Below are 18,304 nucleotides of genomic sequence, written 5' to 3'. Positions count from 1 at the left end.
TAGCTGCAGCACTACACAGCTGGTGCCAGTTCTCCCAGCAGAGGGCACAGAAAGGCAAAAACGTAATGAGGGGAACTACAGCAAATGGTCACAGCAGCATTGGGAGAAGTGATGGCGGCTCCGTATAAGTGTAAGCGTATGTATGCGTATGTATGTGTATGTATGTGTATGGGAGGGTAAATATGTGTATGTATGGGACATTACACTCACCGGCCACTTTATTAGGTACACCTGTCCAACTGCTCATTAACACTTAATTTCTAATCAGCCAATCACATGGCGGTAACTCAGTGCATTTAGGCATGTAGACATGGTCAAGACAATCTCCTGCAGTTCTCCCGAGCCTCAGTATGGGGAAGAAAGGTGATTTGTGGCCTTTGAACGTGGCATGGTTGTTGGTGCCAGAAGGGCTGGTCTGAGTATTTCAGAAACTGCTGATCTACTGGGATTTTCACGCACAACCATCTCTAGGGTTTACAGAGAATGGTCCGAAAAAGAAAAAACATCCAGTGAGCGGCAGTTCTGTGGGCGGAAATGCCTTGTTGATGCCAGAGGTCAGAGGAGAATGGGCAGACTGGTTCGAGCTGATAGAAAGGCAACAGTGACTCAAATCGCCACCCGTTACAACCAAGGTAGACAAAAGAGCATCTCTGAACGCACAGTACGTCCAACTTTGAGGCAGATGGGCTACAGCAGCAGAAGACCACGCCGGGTGCCACTCCTTTCAGCTAAGAACAGGAAACTGAGGCTACAATTTGCACAAGCTCATCGAAATTGGACAGTAGAAGATTGGAAAAACGTTGCCTGGTCTGATGAGTCTCGATTTCTGCTGCGACATTCGGATGGTAGGGTCAGAATTTGGCGTCAACAACATGAAAGCATGGATCCATCCTGCCTTGTATCAGCGGCTCAGGCTGGTGGTGGTGGTGTCATGGATCCATCCTGCCTTGTATCAGCGGGTCAGGCTGGTGGTGGTGGTGTCATGGATCCATCCTGCCTTGTATCAGCGGCTCAGGCTGGTGGTGGTGGTGTCATGGATCCATCCTGCCTTGTATCAGCGGCTCAGGCTGGTGGTGGTGGTGTCATGGATCCATCCTGCCTTGTATCAGCGGCTCAGGCTGGTGGTGGTGGTGTCATGGATCCATCCTGCCTTGTATCAGCGGGTCAGGCTGGTGGTGGTGGTGTCATGGTGTCTTTGGGCCCCTTGGTACAACGCCACAGCCTACCTGAGTATTGTTGCTGCCCATGTCCATCCCTTTATGAGCACAATGTACCCTGTAACATCTGATGGCTACTTTCAGCAGGATAATGCGCCATGTCATAAAGCTGGAATCATCTCAGACTGGTTTCTTGAACATGACAATGAGGTCACTGGACACAAATGGCTCCACAGTCACCAGATCCCAATCCAATAGAGCATCTTTGGGATGTGGTGGAACGGGAGATTCGCATCATGGATGTGCAGCCGACAAATCTGCGGCAACTGTGTGATGCCATCATGTCAATATGGACCAAAATCTCTGAGGAGCTTCCAGCACCTTGTTGTATCTATGCCACGAAGAATTGAGGCAGTTCTGAAGGCAAAAGGGGGTCCAACCCGTTACTAGCATGGTGTACCTAATAAAGTGGCCGGTGAGTGTATATATGTTCTCTCTGTGTTTGTGTGGGTTTCCTCTGGGTCCTCTGGTTTCCTCCCACACTCCAAAACATACCGGTAGGATGATTAGATTGTGACCCCCATTGGGTACAGGGATTGATTTGGCAAACTCTGTGCAGCGCTGCGTAATCTGTGTGTGCGATATAGAAATAAAGGAATTATTATTATTATTATTATGTATTATCTTTATTTAACTAGCGCCATCATATTCCGTAGCTTTACAAATCATAGGGGACGTATACAAGTATAATATTACATTACAGAGAACAAACAGTCATGTGGAACAATAGGAGGGAGAGCCCTGATCACAAGAGCTTACAGTCTATGAGGATGAGGGGGGGGGGGGGGACACAAGAGCTTACAGTCTATGAGGATGAGGGGGTGACACAAGAGCTTACAGTCTATGAGGATGAGGGGGTGACACAAGAGCTTACAGTCTATGAGGATGAGGGGGGGACACAAGAGCTTACAGTCTATGAGGATGAGGGGGTGACACAAGAGCTTACAATCTATGAGGATGAGGGGGGACACAAGAGCTTACAGTCTATGAGGATGAGGAGGTGACACAAGAGCTTACAATCTATGTGAATGAGGGGGTGACACAAGAGCTTACAGTCTGAGGATGAGGGGGTGACACAAGAGCTTACAGTCTATGAGGATGAGGGGGTGACACAAGAGCTTACAGTCTATGAGGATGCGGGGGTGACACAAGAGCTTACAATCTATGTGAATGAGGGGGTGACACAAGAGCTTACAGTCTGAGGATGAGGGGGTGACACAAGAGCTTACAGTCTATGAGGATGAGGGGGTGACACAAGAGCTTACAGTCTATGAGGATGCGGGGGTGACACAAGAGCTTACAGTCTATGAGGATGAGGGGGTGACACAAGAGCTTACAGTCTATGAGGATGAGGGGGTGACACAAGAGCTTACAGTCTATGAGGGTGAGGGGGTGACACAAGAGCTTACAGTCTATGAGGGTGAGGGGGTGACACAAGAGCTTACAGTCTATGAGGATGAGGAGGTGACACAAGAGCTTACAGTCTATGAGGATGAGGAGGTGATACAAGAGCTTACAGTCTATGAGGATGAGGAGGTGACACAAGAGCTTACAGTCTATGAGGATGAGGGGAGACACAAGAGCTTACAGTCTATGAGGATGAGGGGGTGACACAAGAGCTTACAGTCTATGAGGATGAGGGGGTGACACAAGAGCTTACAGTCTATGAGGATGAGGGGGTGACACAAGAGTTTACAGTCTATGAGGATGAGGGGGTGACACAAGAGCTTACAGTCTATGAGGATGAGGGGGTGACACAAGAGCTTACAGTCTATGAGGATGAGGGATGACACAAGAGCTTACAGTCTATGAGGATGAGGGGTGACACAAGAGCTTACAGTCTATGAGGATGAGGGGTGACACAAGAGCTTACAGTCTATGAGATGTGTAAGGCAGGGTATGTATGTGAATAGGAGGTTACGTATATGTATAGGATTGTATGGGAGTGTATGTATGAGAGAATGACTATATATATCCTATAAGCACATTTCTGTACCCCACTGATATGGATTTGTGACAATATTTGATCCCGCTATTAGGTGTCGTAATCTATAATGAAAGTTGAAGTGAGGTATATTTGTATATATATAGTGTATAAGTGTTGAGTGTACAGACATGTGTATGAATGCATGTATCTATGTATGTGGATGATTGCATATATGTATGTGCTGTATTTGTATGTAGAGCATATGTGTATGCACTGTGTATGTGTCTGTACAGTATATGTATGTGCGTATATATAGGTTATATGTGTACATTTGTCAGTCTGCGTGGTGTGTATGGATACGTATGGGGAGGGGGTGATGCAGTGAGTGTAGTATACAGGGGGGTGAGAGAATAGATGGAGTGGAGTAGGGAGAGAGGGAGGGAGGGCTGTAGTGGGAAGAACAGAGGGAAGGAGACAGAAGGAGGGATTGCGAGGCTGCAGCGCACATACACACACACGGACGCACACACCTGCAGCGCTCATCCTCATCCCCGGAGCAGCTGCCTCCTACCACCAGTGGGACATAGTGTATGATCACAGCCTGGGCTACAGGAAGGCTCCACCATGGCACTACAGCCCCCACTACTATAGACCCCCCAGGGAACAGCCGGGCACCCCAAACTTCATCCACAGCACCCCAACAGGACGCCAGCAGGGGCTGCACCGCCAAGGTAGGCGCCAGTCACCTATATACTCCACTTTACCCTCTACCTCTGTCTGTGGAAGATGTAGCAGAGCTGAGTTTGTCATCTGACCCATTCTAGTGGTGTCACGACGCGGCGCCCTCTGATTTACATAGGACTGCAGGTAAACCTTCTGTCATGTATCCACTAAGAAAGTTAGCGCCGGGCACAACTAATGCCGCCCACAAAGAGTTAAATGACAAATTCAGCTCTGCATGGCATCTCCGATGTGTGCGCCCCTGTACATGTGCTGGTATGGAGATGTGTAGGGACACGCTGCTTTGTATGTGTGGTGCCACTCGGCTATGCCCGTCAGTGTGCCCCCCGGGGCTCTGCAGTGATGGCAGGAGAGCAGGGGCTATGCTGCTGGATGAAGAGGATTCAGCTGTAGGATGGCACAGGGGGTCATCATCTCATGGGTGAGCGGGAGAATATGTGGGCACCATCACCTGGGCAGCAGGGTAATGCCCACAAGTGCCCGGCTGCAGCTGCCCCGCAGCATACAGATCTGACACACTGCAGATAGGCTGGATCATCCCTCTGCTGCTGGGAAGGGGGACCAGCGCCACCAAAATATGACTGCCACCCCCTCCCCCTGGCATCTCAGGGGGCAGCAAGGGCACAGGTAGAGAGGACTCTCATGAGATATTTCCACAAACCCCCAACTCCAGATAAAATATCCTATAGATGTATCCGGCTGCGGGAATGGGATCAGCTATAATATCATAGATACCAGAGGTGTCACCGGGTGCCGAGGTCTCATCTTATATCATCACAGCTGTAATACAAGGAGATCAGACCTATAATATCCATGTCTCATGTCTGTCTATTATCTATACATCTATCTCATATCTATCTATCTCATATCTATCTATCTCTCTCATATCTATCTATCTATCTATCTATCTCTCATATCTATCTATCTCATATCTATCTATCTATCTATCTATCTATCTATCTATCTATCTCATATCTATCTATCTCATATCTATCTATCTATCTCATATCTATCTATCTCATATCTATCTATCTATCTATCTCATATCTATCTATCTCATATCTATCTATCTATCTCATATCTATCTATCTATCTATCTATCTATCTATCTATCTATCTATCTATCTATCTATCTAATATCTATCTATCTATCTATCTCATATCTATCTATCTCATATCTATCTATCTATCTATCTCCTATCTATCTATCTCATATCTATCTATCTATCTCATATCTATCTATCTATCTATCTATCTCCTATCTATCTATCTCATATCTATCTATCTATCTATCTCATATCTATCTATCTATCTCATATCTATCTATCTATCTCATATCTATCTATCTATCTATCTATCTAATATCTATCTATCTATCTATCTATCTCATATCTATCTATCTCATATCTATCTCATATCTATCTCATATCTATCTATCTATCTCATATCTATCTCATATCTATCTATCTATCTATCTATCTATCTCATATCTATCTCCTATCTATCTATCTATTTATCTATCTATCTATCTATCTCATATCTATCTATCTCCTATCTATCTCCTATCTATCTATCTCATATCTATCTATGTAACTATTTCAATAATAATTATTCATCCATCTGTTATCTATTAATCTGTGTATTCATGTGTCTCATTTTCTTTTCCCTCTATGTAATTTGTATCTATATTTCTTTCCTTTTTATAGTCACCAGTTGATCTGATCGCACATCTCTCTCTGTAGCTTGAACTATCTTATATATATATATTTCTAATTGATCTTTGTGTTCTTATGTATCTATCCATCTGCTTATTGTCTCTCTATACATGTAATATCCATCTTCTGCTATATGCACATCTCCTCCATCTCATATCTAACTATCTATCTGCTGGTCCTATAATGTTGTGTCTGATCTTTCTCTGATTCGCCTGCCCTATGTGTCCTTCCCTTTCATCACGTTTCTCTATTAGATACTAGTTGGATTGTCAGCTCTTTAGCCCAGGATTGCGGTGTATATGATAGTAGCAGGTTCTATCGGTCAGTGGGCGCCTAATGATGGCAGCCTGGCACCCGCGCTCCTCCGCGTTCACCTCACAAATAGTAAACTACAGATCAGAGACGGCCGCACTATAAATACTAATGATGGGATAATTGGCATCGCTGCCGCTCCATGTGATGACACCATTCTAGGGGCTGGCAGGGCATGCTGGGTATTGTAGTTGTGTGGGCAAAAGCATTGGAACAGAACACTGACTGTAATACCCAAAAGCTACAATATTAATCCAAATACTTATATGCTCTTTAAGTAACACATGCATGTGCTGGATCTAACGTTCAACTTTCCTACAGCGCCTCCGCAGGCAGAATGAAGTATGACAGGATGCCAATTAAAAATCAATGGGGCTCATTTACTTACACCGTCCAGTTCCGATCCCGCGGCACGTTGTCCGACGTGGATTTGGGTTCTTCCGGGATTCACTAAGGTCATGTGCCCGATATCCATCAGGTGTCGCTGCTGTGCCGAGGTCTGCCGGAGTTCACCTGGTTCGTCCCGGTGCATGCAAGTGCTTGATCTTGCGACACATTTCGTTTTTTAAATTCTGTGGTTTTTCCGAATCCGTCGGGTTGTCCGACGGCCACGCCTCCCCCCATTTCTGTCGCGTGAAAGGTGTTGCCAAAATCCGATCCCGTGCGCTAAAATCCCAGTGGAATTCGGCGCAAAACAAAAAAATTCGGGAAACCTGACGAAAGTGCGGCCGCGGAGCCCTTAGTAAATGAGCCCCAATGTGCTTTAGGCTAAATAACACAACCGTTCCGTCAATCAGTTTAAAAAGTGAAGAATAGAGGTGCAAAGTATCAGTTAAAAATCCGTCATCCGTTATGGTCAGTTTGGCACGGATCCTTTATCCAACGGAGTCCTGCATCCTCCGTCTTTTATCCATCCAAAAAAAACCCTGGATAACTAATACTTGCCAAAATGGAACATAAAGGATGACATAAAATTTACATTGATGTCAATGGGATTTTTAAGTGATAGGTTAAACCTCCGTTCTTTACTTTTGAAACGGATTTAAGGAACGGAGGGAATGAATGATAGTGTGAAATGAGCCTTATATGTTACACCTGCGTATGTTCGGTTTTCCAGATCCGGATGTTTTTTGTAACTGCTCTAATGAGTGTTGTAACGAGACCCCTCTTACTATTAACAAAAAATCTTCTTATATTGAGTGTTTGGGAATAATTATTTAACGTATATAATGCGCTGTGCGGGGAGTCACTAAGATCATGTGCCCGATATCCTGCATGTGTCGCTTCCCCGCTCAGGTCCCCGGAGTTCACCTTCTTCTTCCTGGTGCATGTAAGTGCATTGTCCGTGTATAATGCGCTGTGCGGGGAGTCACTAAGATTGTGCGCCCGATATCCTGCATGTGTCGCTTCCCCGCTCAGGTCCCCGGAGTTCACCTTCTTCTTCCTGGTGCATGTAAGTGCATTGTCCATGTATAATGCGCTGTGCGGGGAGTCACTAAGATCCTGCGCCCGATATCCTGCATGTGTCGCTTCCCCGCTCACGTCCCCGGAGTTCACCTTCTTCTTCCTGGTGCATGTAAGTGCATTGTCCGTGTATAATGCGCTGTGCAGGGAGTCACTAAGATCCTGCACCCGATATCCTGCATGTGTCACTTCCCCGCTCAGGTCCCCGGAGTTCACCTTCTTCTTCCTGGTGCACGTAAGTGCATTGTCCGTGTATAATGCGCTGTGCGGGGAGTCACTAAGATCGTGCACCTAATATCCTGCATGTGTCGCTTCCCCGCTCAGGTCCCCGGAGTTCCCCTTCTTCTTCCTGGTGCATGTAAGTGCATTGTCCGTGTATAATGCGCTGTGCGGGGAGTCACTAAGATCCTGCGCCCGATATCCTGCATGTGTCGCTTCCCCGCTCAGGTCCTCGGAGTTCACCTTCTTCTTCCTGGTGCATGTAAGTGCATTGCCTTGCGACACAAATTGAAAGTTAAATCCCGCGCTCAGTCTAAATCAGTGGGCATTGCGACATTTTTGTCGCAAAAAAGTCTGCATGATTGCGCCAAATTCGGATCGCGTCTGACACAATTCCCAGTTAAATACCTGTCACGGCGGCACAAATCCCAAAGATGCCGGAATATCCAACGAAAGTTCGTCCGCTAACCCAATGTTGCTTGAGCATGTGTTCAAGGCTGAAGTTTTTGGAATGCGTCAAAGAAGCATAAAAAAACGCGATGCAACACGTCATGTGAATGCGCCCTGTGGCCAGCGGCACACGTGGTGTTTTGAACCCGTTTTTGGGCTGTTTTTAAGCAGTCCATTAAAAAAACGCATGCATTTTTGACCAGTTTTACCAATTATCTTAATTAAAATGGGTCAAAAAATGTAGCCGTGTAGAGGGTCATACATGTCCACTACACGACGTCTAAGCGCAGGTCATCTGAGTGAGCCGCCTTGTTTTGCGGGGCGTGGTGTAAATAATACCGCGCTACAAGTAACTTAATCTTCCTCTGTTTACCGTAAATGGTGACGTGTTTGAGAAACAGAGATCATGACAAGTCGCTGATTGTATGTAAACATCTTCAGGGACACAACCGGACAGTCACTAATGGATAAAGTGCGGTTGAATGTTACAACATGGCGGTAGATCATAGGAAATTCCTAGGACGTATCTGCCCGAACACATTGGCACCAGATGGCACAGTTATTGGATGTATTATACACACCAACGTCTTATCTGTCATCAAGGTTTTACAGCAACATAATCAGGTGGAAACAAGTTTCATCTCTTATGTGTTGCTTTGGTTACAGACCACAAACCAACCCTGAATGTAGTCTGATCCATTGGTCATGTCTAACTTCTTATCACCATTGGCTTATTCTATGCTCTGTACATAGGTTATCTAGAAGAATAGGCAGGGATAATGTAACCTTGTCAACACATTGGGGCTCATTTACTAAGGGTCCGCGCACCGCACTATCGTCAGAATACCCGCCGATTTCTGATGTGCGCCACATTTAGAAGGGCTTTTTGTCACACGCGATCAGATTTTGACGCATCAACGCCGGCTTTCACGCAACAGAAATCGGAGGGCGGGCCGTCGGACGGATTCGGACAACGCGCGGGATTTAGCATCTCAAATTGTGTCGCAAGACATTCACTTACATACACCAGGAAGAAGAAGGTGAACTCCGGCGGACCTGAGCGGGGAAGCGACACATGCAGGATCTTGGGCGCACAATCTTGGTGAATCGTGCCGGACTTAATCCTCGTCGGACAGTCCGGATCGAGGATTGCGACAGGACCGGGTAAGTAAATGTGCCCCATTGTTCTGTAAAGCAGCTACAAACACAAAACAATAGGGAATTTAGATGTAGAACCCATTGGCGACAACGCTATGGAATACATTGGCGCTGTATAAGCAAGAACATTCCTATTTATGCTTAGACCCCAGAGTGGATCTCATCGGAAGGAGATCACTTGACCTTGCGGTGTCTTTGGAATATGGGATAAACTGGAGTTACTGGTTTGGACAGATACTCCTATACAAAGGTCATTAGTGTCCACTCATGTGTCGCAGCAATACTACTCAAAAAATGCAACCCCCCCCCCACCCAATATAGAAAAATACTCTAATTGACACTCATGGTCACATGACATTATGATGAGCCGCTCATCATGCGGCTAAGACTTCAGCATCAGATCAGTGGGTAGTGACAGTAGGGAAGGTTATACATTGTAAGTAGGATACAATTATTATTGTAGCAATTTTATTTAAAGGTGGCCTATGACTACTGAATACTGAATAACAGGCATAATATGATCAGCGTTGTGCCGAATTTGGCGTTTGTTTTTTTCAAATCCGTCCACCCATTCAAAAGATATGGCACCGGGAAGATTAGATGTGAATTAGTGCAGTCCAAAGGGGCGGGAACCTTTTTCCTGCAGTGTGAAAGGTTACCGCCCCCTTTGCTAGTATGCCTGGAATAACATATGAACTTCTAGGGGCCATATAATTTGAATGGGTGGACGGATTTGGGAAAAACAAACACCAAAATGATCAGGGGTGCAGTGACGATCAATTGAGATAGGTCTATCAGTATTTTGGACTTGGTGACAGATCCCCTTTAACTGGAGAACGAAACCTTGAATGCGACTATCACAATGTGTTTTTCTACAGCTCCAACGCTGCCTCCTACAAGCCCTGTAGTCAGTGCCAGGAGGTAAAACCAGGACACAATCACCGCAATGACACCCCCGGTGCTACGCTACACTACTGTCCCAGTACCATCTCCTCGTATTGTCCTCATGACCTGCCATAACCCTGCGATTAATTATGCCATTTCCATTTGCACTAATTGGCTCTCCAGGTTTTGATTGGAAGCCGGCCCTTTAATGTGTACGTTCATTGCTGCTTTCAAGCTTTGCCTCAGTAGAAGAGCAGAACATCTGCAGGCAGTAATATTCAGTTTCTGGATACTCATCAAGAGCCCCGTGTATCCTAGTACCATGGCGTCACAGGAGCCGAATCTAAGACTCAAACATTCAATCACACAAAATCTCAGCATTGGTTTCAAATATGTAGACATAACGCAGAAAAGTCACCAAAACCAGAGTCTTCCCAGCAAAAAAGGGGAACATTTATTTCTAGTACACAGGGGGCAGTATTATAGTAGTTATATTCCTGTACATAGGGGGCAGTATTATAGTAGTTATATTCCTGTACATAGGGGACAGTATTATAGTAGTTATATTCCTGTACATAGGGGGCAGTATTATAGTAGTTATATTCTTGTACATAGGGGGCAGTATTATAGTAGTTATATTCTTGTACATAGGGGGCAGTATTATAGTAGTACTATTCTTGTACATAGGGGGCAGTATTATAGTAGTACTATTCTTGCACATAGGGGGCAGTACTATAGAAGTTATATTCTTGTACATAGGGGGCAGTATTATAGAAGTTATATTCTTGTACATTGGGGGCAGTATTATAGTATTTATATTCTTGTACATAGGGGGCAGTATTATAGTAGTTATATTCTTGTACATAGGGGGCAGTATTATAGTAGTTATATTCCTGTACATAGGGGGCAGTATTATAGTAGTTATATTCTTGTACATAGGGGGCAGTATTATAGTAGTTATATTCCTGTACATAGGGGGCAGTATTATAGTAGTTATATTCCTGTACATAGGGGGCAGTATTATAGTAGTTATATTCTTGTACATAGGGGGCAGTATCATAGTAGTTATATTCCTGTACATAGGGGGCAGTATTATAGTAGTTATATTCCTGTACATAGGGGGCAGTATTATAGTAGTTATATTCTTGTACATAGGGGGCAGTATTATAGTAGTTATATTCTTGTACATAGGGGGCAGTATTATAGTAGTTATATTCTTGTACATAGGGGGCAGTATCATAGTAGTTATATTCCTGTACATAGGGGGCAGTATTATAGTAGTTATATTCTTGTACATAGGGGGCAGTATTATAGTAGTTATATTCCTGTACATAGGGGACAGTATTATAGTAGTTATATTCCTGTACATAGGGGGCAGTATTATAGTAGTTATATTCCTGTACATAGGGGGCAGTATTATAGTAGTTATATTCCTGTACATAGGGGGCAGTATCATAGTAGTTATATTCCTGTACATAGGGGGCAGTATTATAGTAGTTATATTCCTGTACATAGGGGGCAGTATTATAGTAGTTATATTCTTGTACATAGGGGGCAGTATTATAGTAGTTATATTCTTGTACATAGGGGGCAGTATTATAGTAGTTATATTCTTGAACATAGGGGGCAGTATTATAGTAGTTATATTCCTGTACATAGGGGGCAGTATTATAGTAGTTATATTCTTGTACATAGGGGGCAGTATTATAGTAGTTATATTCCTGTACATAGGGGACAGTATTATAGTAGTTATATTCCTGTACATAGGGGGCAGTATTATAGTAGTTATATTCCTGTACATAGGGGGCAGTATTATAGTAGTTATATTCCTGTACAAAGGGGACAGTATTATAGTAGTTATATTCCTGTACATAGGGGGCAGTATTATAGTAGTTATATTCCTGTACATAGGGGGCAGTATTATAGTAGTTATATTCCTGTACATAGGGGGCAGTATTATAGGAGTTATATTCATGTACACAGGGGGCAGTATTATAGGAGTTATATTCATGTACACAGGGGGCAGTATTATAGTAGTTATATTCCTGTACATAGGGGGCAGTATTATAGTAGTTATGTTCTTGTACACAGGGGGCAGTATTATAGTAGTTATATTCTTGTACATAGAGGGCAGTATTATAGTAGTTATATTCTTGTACACAGGGAACAGTATTATAGTAGTTATATTCCTGTACATAGGGGGCAGTATTATAGTAGTTATATTCCTGTACATAGGGGGCAGTATTATAGTAGTTATATTCTTGTACATAGGGGGCAGTATTATAGTAGTTATATTCTTGTACATAGGGGGAAGTATTATAGTAGTTATATTCTTGTACATAGGGGGCAGTATTATAGTAGTTATATTCTTGTACATAGGGGGCAGTATTATAGTAGTTATATTCTTGTACATAGGGGGCAGTATTATAGTAGTTATATTCTTGTACATAGGGGGCAGTATCATAGTAGTTATATTCCTGTACATAGGGGGCAGTATTATAGTAGTTATATTCTTGTACATAGGGGGCAGTATTATAGTAGTTATATTCTTGTACATAGGGGGCAGTATCATAGTAGTTATATTCCTGTACATAGGGGACAGTATTATAGTAGTTATATTCCTGTACATAGGGGACAGTATTATAGTAGTTATATTCCTGTACATAGGGGGCAGTATTATAGTAGTTATATTCCTGTACATAGGGGGCAGTATTATAGTAGTTATATTCCTGTACATAGGGGACAGTATTATAGTAGTTATATTCCTGTACATAGGGGGCAGTATTATAGTAGTTATATTCCTGTACATAGGGGGCATTATTATAGTAGTTATATTCCTGTACATAGGGGGCAGTATTATAGGAGTTATATTCATGTACACAGGGGGCAGTGTTATAGGAGTTATATTCATGTACACAGGGGGCAGTATTATAGTAGTTATATTCCTGTACATAGGGGGCAGTATTATAGTAGTTATGTTCTTGTACACAGGGGGCAGTATTATAGTAGTTATATTCTTGTACATAGAGGGCAGTATTATAGTAGTTATATTCTTGTACACAGGGAACAGTATTATAGTAGTTATATTCCTGTACATAGGGGGCAGTATTATAGTAGTTATTCTTGTACATAGGGGGCAGTATTATAGTAGTTATATTCTTGTACATAGGGGGAAGTATTATAGTAGTTATATTCTTGTACATAGGGGGCAGTATTATAGTAGTTATATTCTTGTACATGGGGGGCAGTATTATAGTAGTTATATTCCTGTACATAGGGGGCAGTATTATAGTAGTTATATTCTTGTGCATAGGGGGCAGTATTATAGTAGTTATATTCCTGTACATAGGGGGCAGTATTATAGTAGTTATATTCTTGTACATAGGGGGCAGTATTATAGTAGTTATATTTCTGTACATAGGGGGCAGTATTATAGTAGTTATATTCCTGTACATAGGGGGCAGTATTATAGTAGTTATATTCCTGTACATAGGGGACAGTATTATAGTAGTTATATTCCTGTACATAGGGGGCAGTATTATAGTAGTTATATTCTTGTACATAGGGGGCAGTATTATAGTAGTACTATTCTTGTACATAGGGGGCAGTATTATAGTAGTACTATTCTTGCACATAGGGGGCAGTACTATAGAAGTTATATTCTTGTACATAGGGGGCAGTATTATAGAAGTTATATTCTTGTACATTGGGGGCAGTATTATAGTATTTATATTCTTGTACATAGGGGGCAGTATTATAGTAGTTATATTCTTGTACATAGGGGGCAGTATTATAGTAGTTATATTCCTGTACATAGGGGGCAGTATTATAGTAGTTATATTCTTGTACATAGGGGGCAGTATTATAGTAGTTATATTCCTGTACATAGGGGGCAGTATTATAGTAGTTATATTCCTGTACATAGGGGGCAGTATTATAGTAGTTATATTCTTGTACATAGGGGGCAGTATCATAGTAGTTATATTCCTGTACATAGGGGGCAGTATTATAGTAGTTATATTCCTGTACATAGGGGGCAGTATTATAGTAGTTATATTCTTGTACATAGGGGGCAGTATTATAGTAGTTATATTCTTGTACATAGGGGGCAGTATTATAGTAGTTATATTCTTGTACATAGGGGGCAGTATCATAGTAGTTATATTCCTGTACACAGGGGGCAGTATTATAGTAGTTATATTCTTGTACATAGGGGGCAGTATTATAATAGTTATATTCTTGAACATAGGGGGCAGTATTATAGTAGTTATATTCTTGTACATAGGGGGCAGTATCATAGTAGTTATATTCCTGTACATAGGGGGCAGTATCATAGTAGTTATATTCCTGTACATAGGGGGCAGTATTATAGTAGTTATATTCCTGTACATGGGGGGCAGTATTATAGTAGTTATATTCCTGTACATAGGGGGCAGTATTATAGGAGTTATATTCATGTACACAGGGGGCAGTATTATAGGAGTTATATTCATTTACACAGGGGGCAGTATTATAGTAGTTATATTCCTGTACATAGGGGGCAGTATTATAGTAGTTATGTTCTGGTACACAGGGGGCAGTATTATAGTAGTTATATTCTTGTACACAGGGAACAGTATTATAGTAGTTATATTCCTGTACATAGGGGGCAGTATTATAGTAGTTATATTCCTGTACATAGGGGGCAGTATTATAGTAGTTATATTCTTGTACATAGGGGGAAGTATTATAGTAGTTATATTCTTGTACATAGGGGGCAGTATTATAGTAGTTATATTCCTGTACATAGGGGGCAGTATTATAGTAGTTATATTCTTGTACATAGGGGGCAGTATTATAGTAGTTATATTCTTGTACATAGGGGGAAGTATTATAGTAGTTATATTCCTGTACATAGGGGGCAGTATTATAGTAGTTATATTCTTGTACATAGGGGGAAGTATTATAGTAGTTATATTCCTGTACATAGGGAGCAGTATTATAGTAGTTATGTTCTTGTACATAGGGGGCAGTATTATAGTAGTTATGTTCTTGTACATAGGGGGCAGTATTATAGTAGTTATATTCTTGTACATAAGGGGTAGTATTATAGGAGTTATATTCTTGTACATAGGGGGCAGTATTATATTAGCTATATTTCTGTAAATACGGGACAGTATTATTAGGAGTAAAATGTAAATGCATTCTCTTGCTGTAACAGATGATGTAAATATCCCTTGTACCTGGAATTGCTCCTTAATTTCGGTGTGGATCCCTCCCCCACCACTACCTTCCTAATGGACACGGCTTTGGACTATTACAATACAACCTCCACGTGAATCAATGAGGTTGGACGTGTTGTGAATCTCAATCCTCCTCCTCCTCTCTGTGTCAGGGATGAGACACATTTATCGTTATGTAATTTATCTGCATAATTTATATGTATATGGCGGTATGTATAATTTATATGGTGTGCAGCTGCTTGTCAGTGTAAAGTCTTAAAGTGCGGTATTATAATGTGCGCTCTGGTGTTAGGCGCCGCTCACCGGCCACTATTGGCGCTTGTACGGATTATGCAATCAGGACCCTAACAAGCTCTGAGCCCGGGGGATCATCCACAGCCTCCATAGCCATTGGGCAGGATGAGGTTATTGTGAGTAGGGACTCTGCTTCTATTCATCCGGTGACCCTTTATGGGAGTATATATAAGTACTGGGGTCTTTTACTACAAATACCTAAACAAGGGTCTGACTGACATGTAATTCCCTGTCCATATGACAGTTTTTATGAATATTAGATCCATCAACAGCACCTTGCTGATGGTTTCCCAGTAGAAGCACGATTTTATTATAGTGTGTTGTTCTTATATACGGTCCATCCTCTTCATTCATTACCCTTACTATGATCCAGGGAATGTGCACACTACAGAGGATATTACTAATTTTACTTTGGCTTATAAATGAAATCCATCAACAGCAGCTTGCTGACGGTTTCCTGGTAGCAGTAGTACATTGTATACATACTAGTGCAGAGTTCTATCTATGTTGTAGTATAGATAGTGTACACACTGCAGATATTGGTTACAAGATATTCTTTTATATTGTTATATTGTTTGAAATACACAAAGTAGATCCATCAACAGCAGCTTGCTGATGGTTTCCTGGTAGCAGTAGTACACTGTATAGTATACTAGTGCTGCCTATGTTGTAGTATAGATAATGTACACACTGCAGGTATTGGTTACAAGATATTCTTTATATTGTTACATTGTTAGAAATAAACATAGTAAATCCATCAACAGCAGCTTGCTGATGGTTTCCTGGTAGCATTTTTGTTTCTATTAATAATCTATGATTCAGATTATCCTTATCTTGCCTGTAGTTTGTGGAGTAAGTCTCTGCAGGCTGCTGCTTGCTGGCAGGAAGTGCCTGTGTTTGAGCTAGTCTTATAATGCTGGGGCAGGAGGCAGAGAGCACTGCAGTGTGCAGACGGGAGAAGCTATTTATAAGAAGAATCTGACCATAGTCAGGAGATTTACGGTCGTATCCAAGGGCATCCAAAATTGTAAACCCCAGGACTGATAGAGACAGGTTGGAATTATATCTGTGAAATGCTGGATTTTTGTTAATGATAGTGGATTGGACAAATTAAACATTATATGACAGATCCATCAACTGTAGTTTGCAGATAGTTTCCAAAATGTAACATTTTGGTTACTATATTCAGGATAGAAAGTCAGATGTGTCAAATCCACACATCTAAGATCCGTAAACAGCAACTTGCTGATAGTTTCCTAGCAAAATTCTCAATTGTGTTCGAAATTACAAATTTTGGCGCCTATATTTAGGCGTGGAAGTCTTATCCATTGATATGAGCGGCGCATGGGCTGGAGATTTGTAATATAAGCCCATTATAAGGCAGATCCAACAACAGCATCTTGCTGATTGTTTCCCCGAGTCAATTTTCTCTTTTCAGTATCAGTATGTAGTGTGTACTCGTACTATCACCCAGGGAAGGCATCGGCTGCAGATATTGGCTGCGAATTGTGCAAACATTCATTTTGTTTGCGGTAAGCAGAAGTTCACGAGCAACCACAGCGGCGGCACGAGCCAAGGAATTCGCCGCCTGCGTTTCAGCGCCGCGTCTCTAGATCCAGGGCAGAGGATTTTAAACATTCATATGAGCGACGGCAGCCAGATGGTATGAGGCCGGCCATGAATGTGCACGCAGAATACAGACACGGCCACTACAGGTCACGTTTTACTGCCCCCCCCCCCCCCTCGATTATAAGACTCCACGTATTCCAGGCCCGGGATACGGAGCCCCTTGGGTCCTAGGTCCTGCCCCTCAATGTCACTGGTCCGGGGATGGTTACACTAATTTTATAGATTTGTAAAAGTCAAAATCAAGTGATTGTGATGTGCTGGATTGGTTTAACCCTTAAGTGCTCACAAAATTCAACATATCCGTTTCTGGGAAAGTTGGGTGACATCCTATAGGACATTTATAAAAAGGTTCACACAATAGTCACATTTTGGGTCCATCCTGATAAACCAGGGACATTACTCTTAGATCCAAAATCAACTTTTATAATTATGCTAATGAGACAGAAAGCTATGGGGGTGTTACCAGAGCTCCTCTTTGCTGTAGATTTACAGGCTGTCACACTGTCTCTCCCCCCATTCCCTCAGTATTTCCCTCTGCCTGATGTCATCCCACACAGTCGGAGGGGAAAGTGCTCCTGCACAATGTAACATGGAGGGGCTCTGGTAACGCCCCTCCACAGCCCTTCTGGCTTATTAGCATCATTTAAAAAGTTGATTTTAGAAGGGAGGAGGCAATGGATAATGAATATAAAAAGATTACCACAGTCCCGGTGCCTGGATCTATGAATAAGTGTCCCTGTTTTTTTTGTTTGAAGCATAAATGCATGTTGAGTTCCCCTTAAACAAGAGGGGTGTGTCACTCCTTTAATGTGGGTGTGGTTTCAAAGAAGTGGGTGTGGTCAATCCCCAAAAATTCCACCTGCCTAAAAGTGGTTAAGTATACGATAACCTGTATAATGGGAGCCATGTTGGTCGTCACCCAGCTTTCCTGAAACCCTGATCAGTCAAATCCGTCTTTATGCTTTAAGTAATTGTACTTCCTTGGAGACCAGAGATAACGGATCCCTCTTCCATCTTATCTCTCTCTGTGATGGATTATTCGGACTGGAGGGGGTTGATCGCCCTCAGATC

The 18,304-nt window shown here is 42.5% G+C and overlaps 1 protein-coding gene across 1 annotated transcript in view; it reads left to right on the top strand.

Annotated features, from left to right (window-relative positions):
• Positions 1 to 3,602: 3,602 nt before the first annotated feature.
• Positions 3,603 to 18,304, top strand: part of LOC140103720 (G-protein coupled receptor 22-like) — a 142,476-nt gene continuing 127,774 nt past the window's right edge. Inside the window, exon 1 of the mRNA XM_072126931.1 lies at positions 3,603 to 3,875. The gene's annotated coding sequence lies outside the window, so the exon portion shown is untranslated. The remainder of the gene's footprint in view (positions 3,876 to 18,304) is intronic.

This window comes from Engystomops pustulosus, chromosome 10, assembly GCF_040894005.1.
Source record: "Engystomops pustulosus chromosome 10, aEngPut4.maternal, whole genome shotgun sequence".
In the NCBI taxonomy this organism is placed as follows: domain Eukaryota; kingdom Metazoa; phylum Chordata; class Amphibia; order Anura; family Leptodactylidae; genus Engystomops; species Engystomops pustulosus.
The sequence above is the reverse complement of the archived record's forward strand: the minus strand, read 5'-3'. Positions and strand labels throughout refer to the sequence as shown.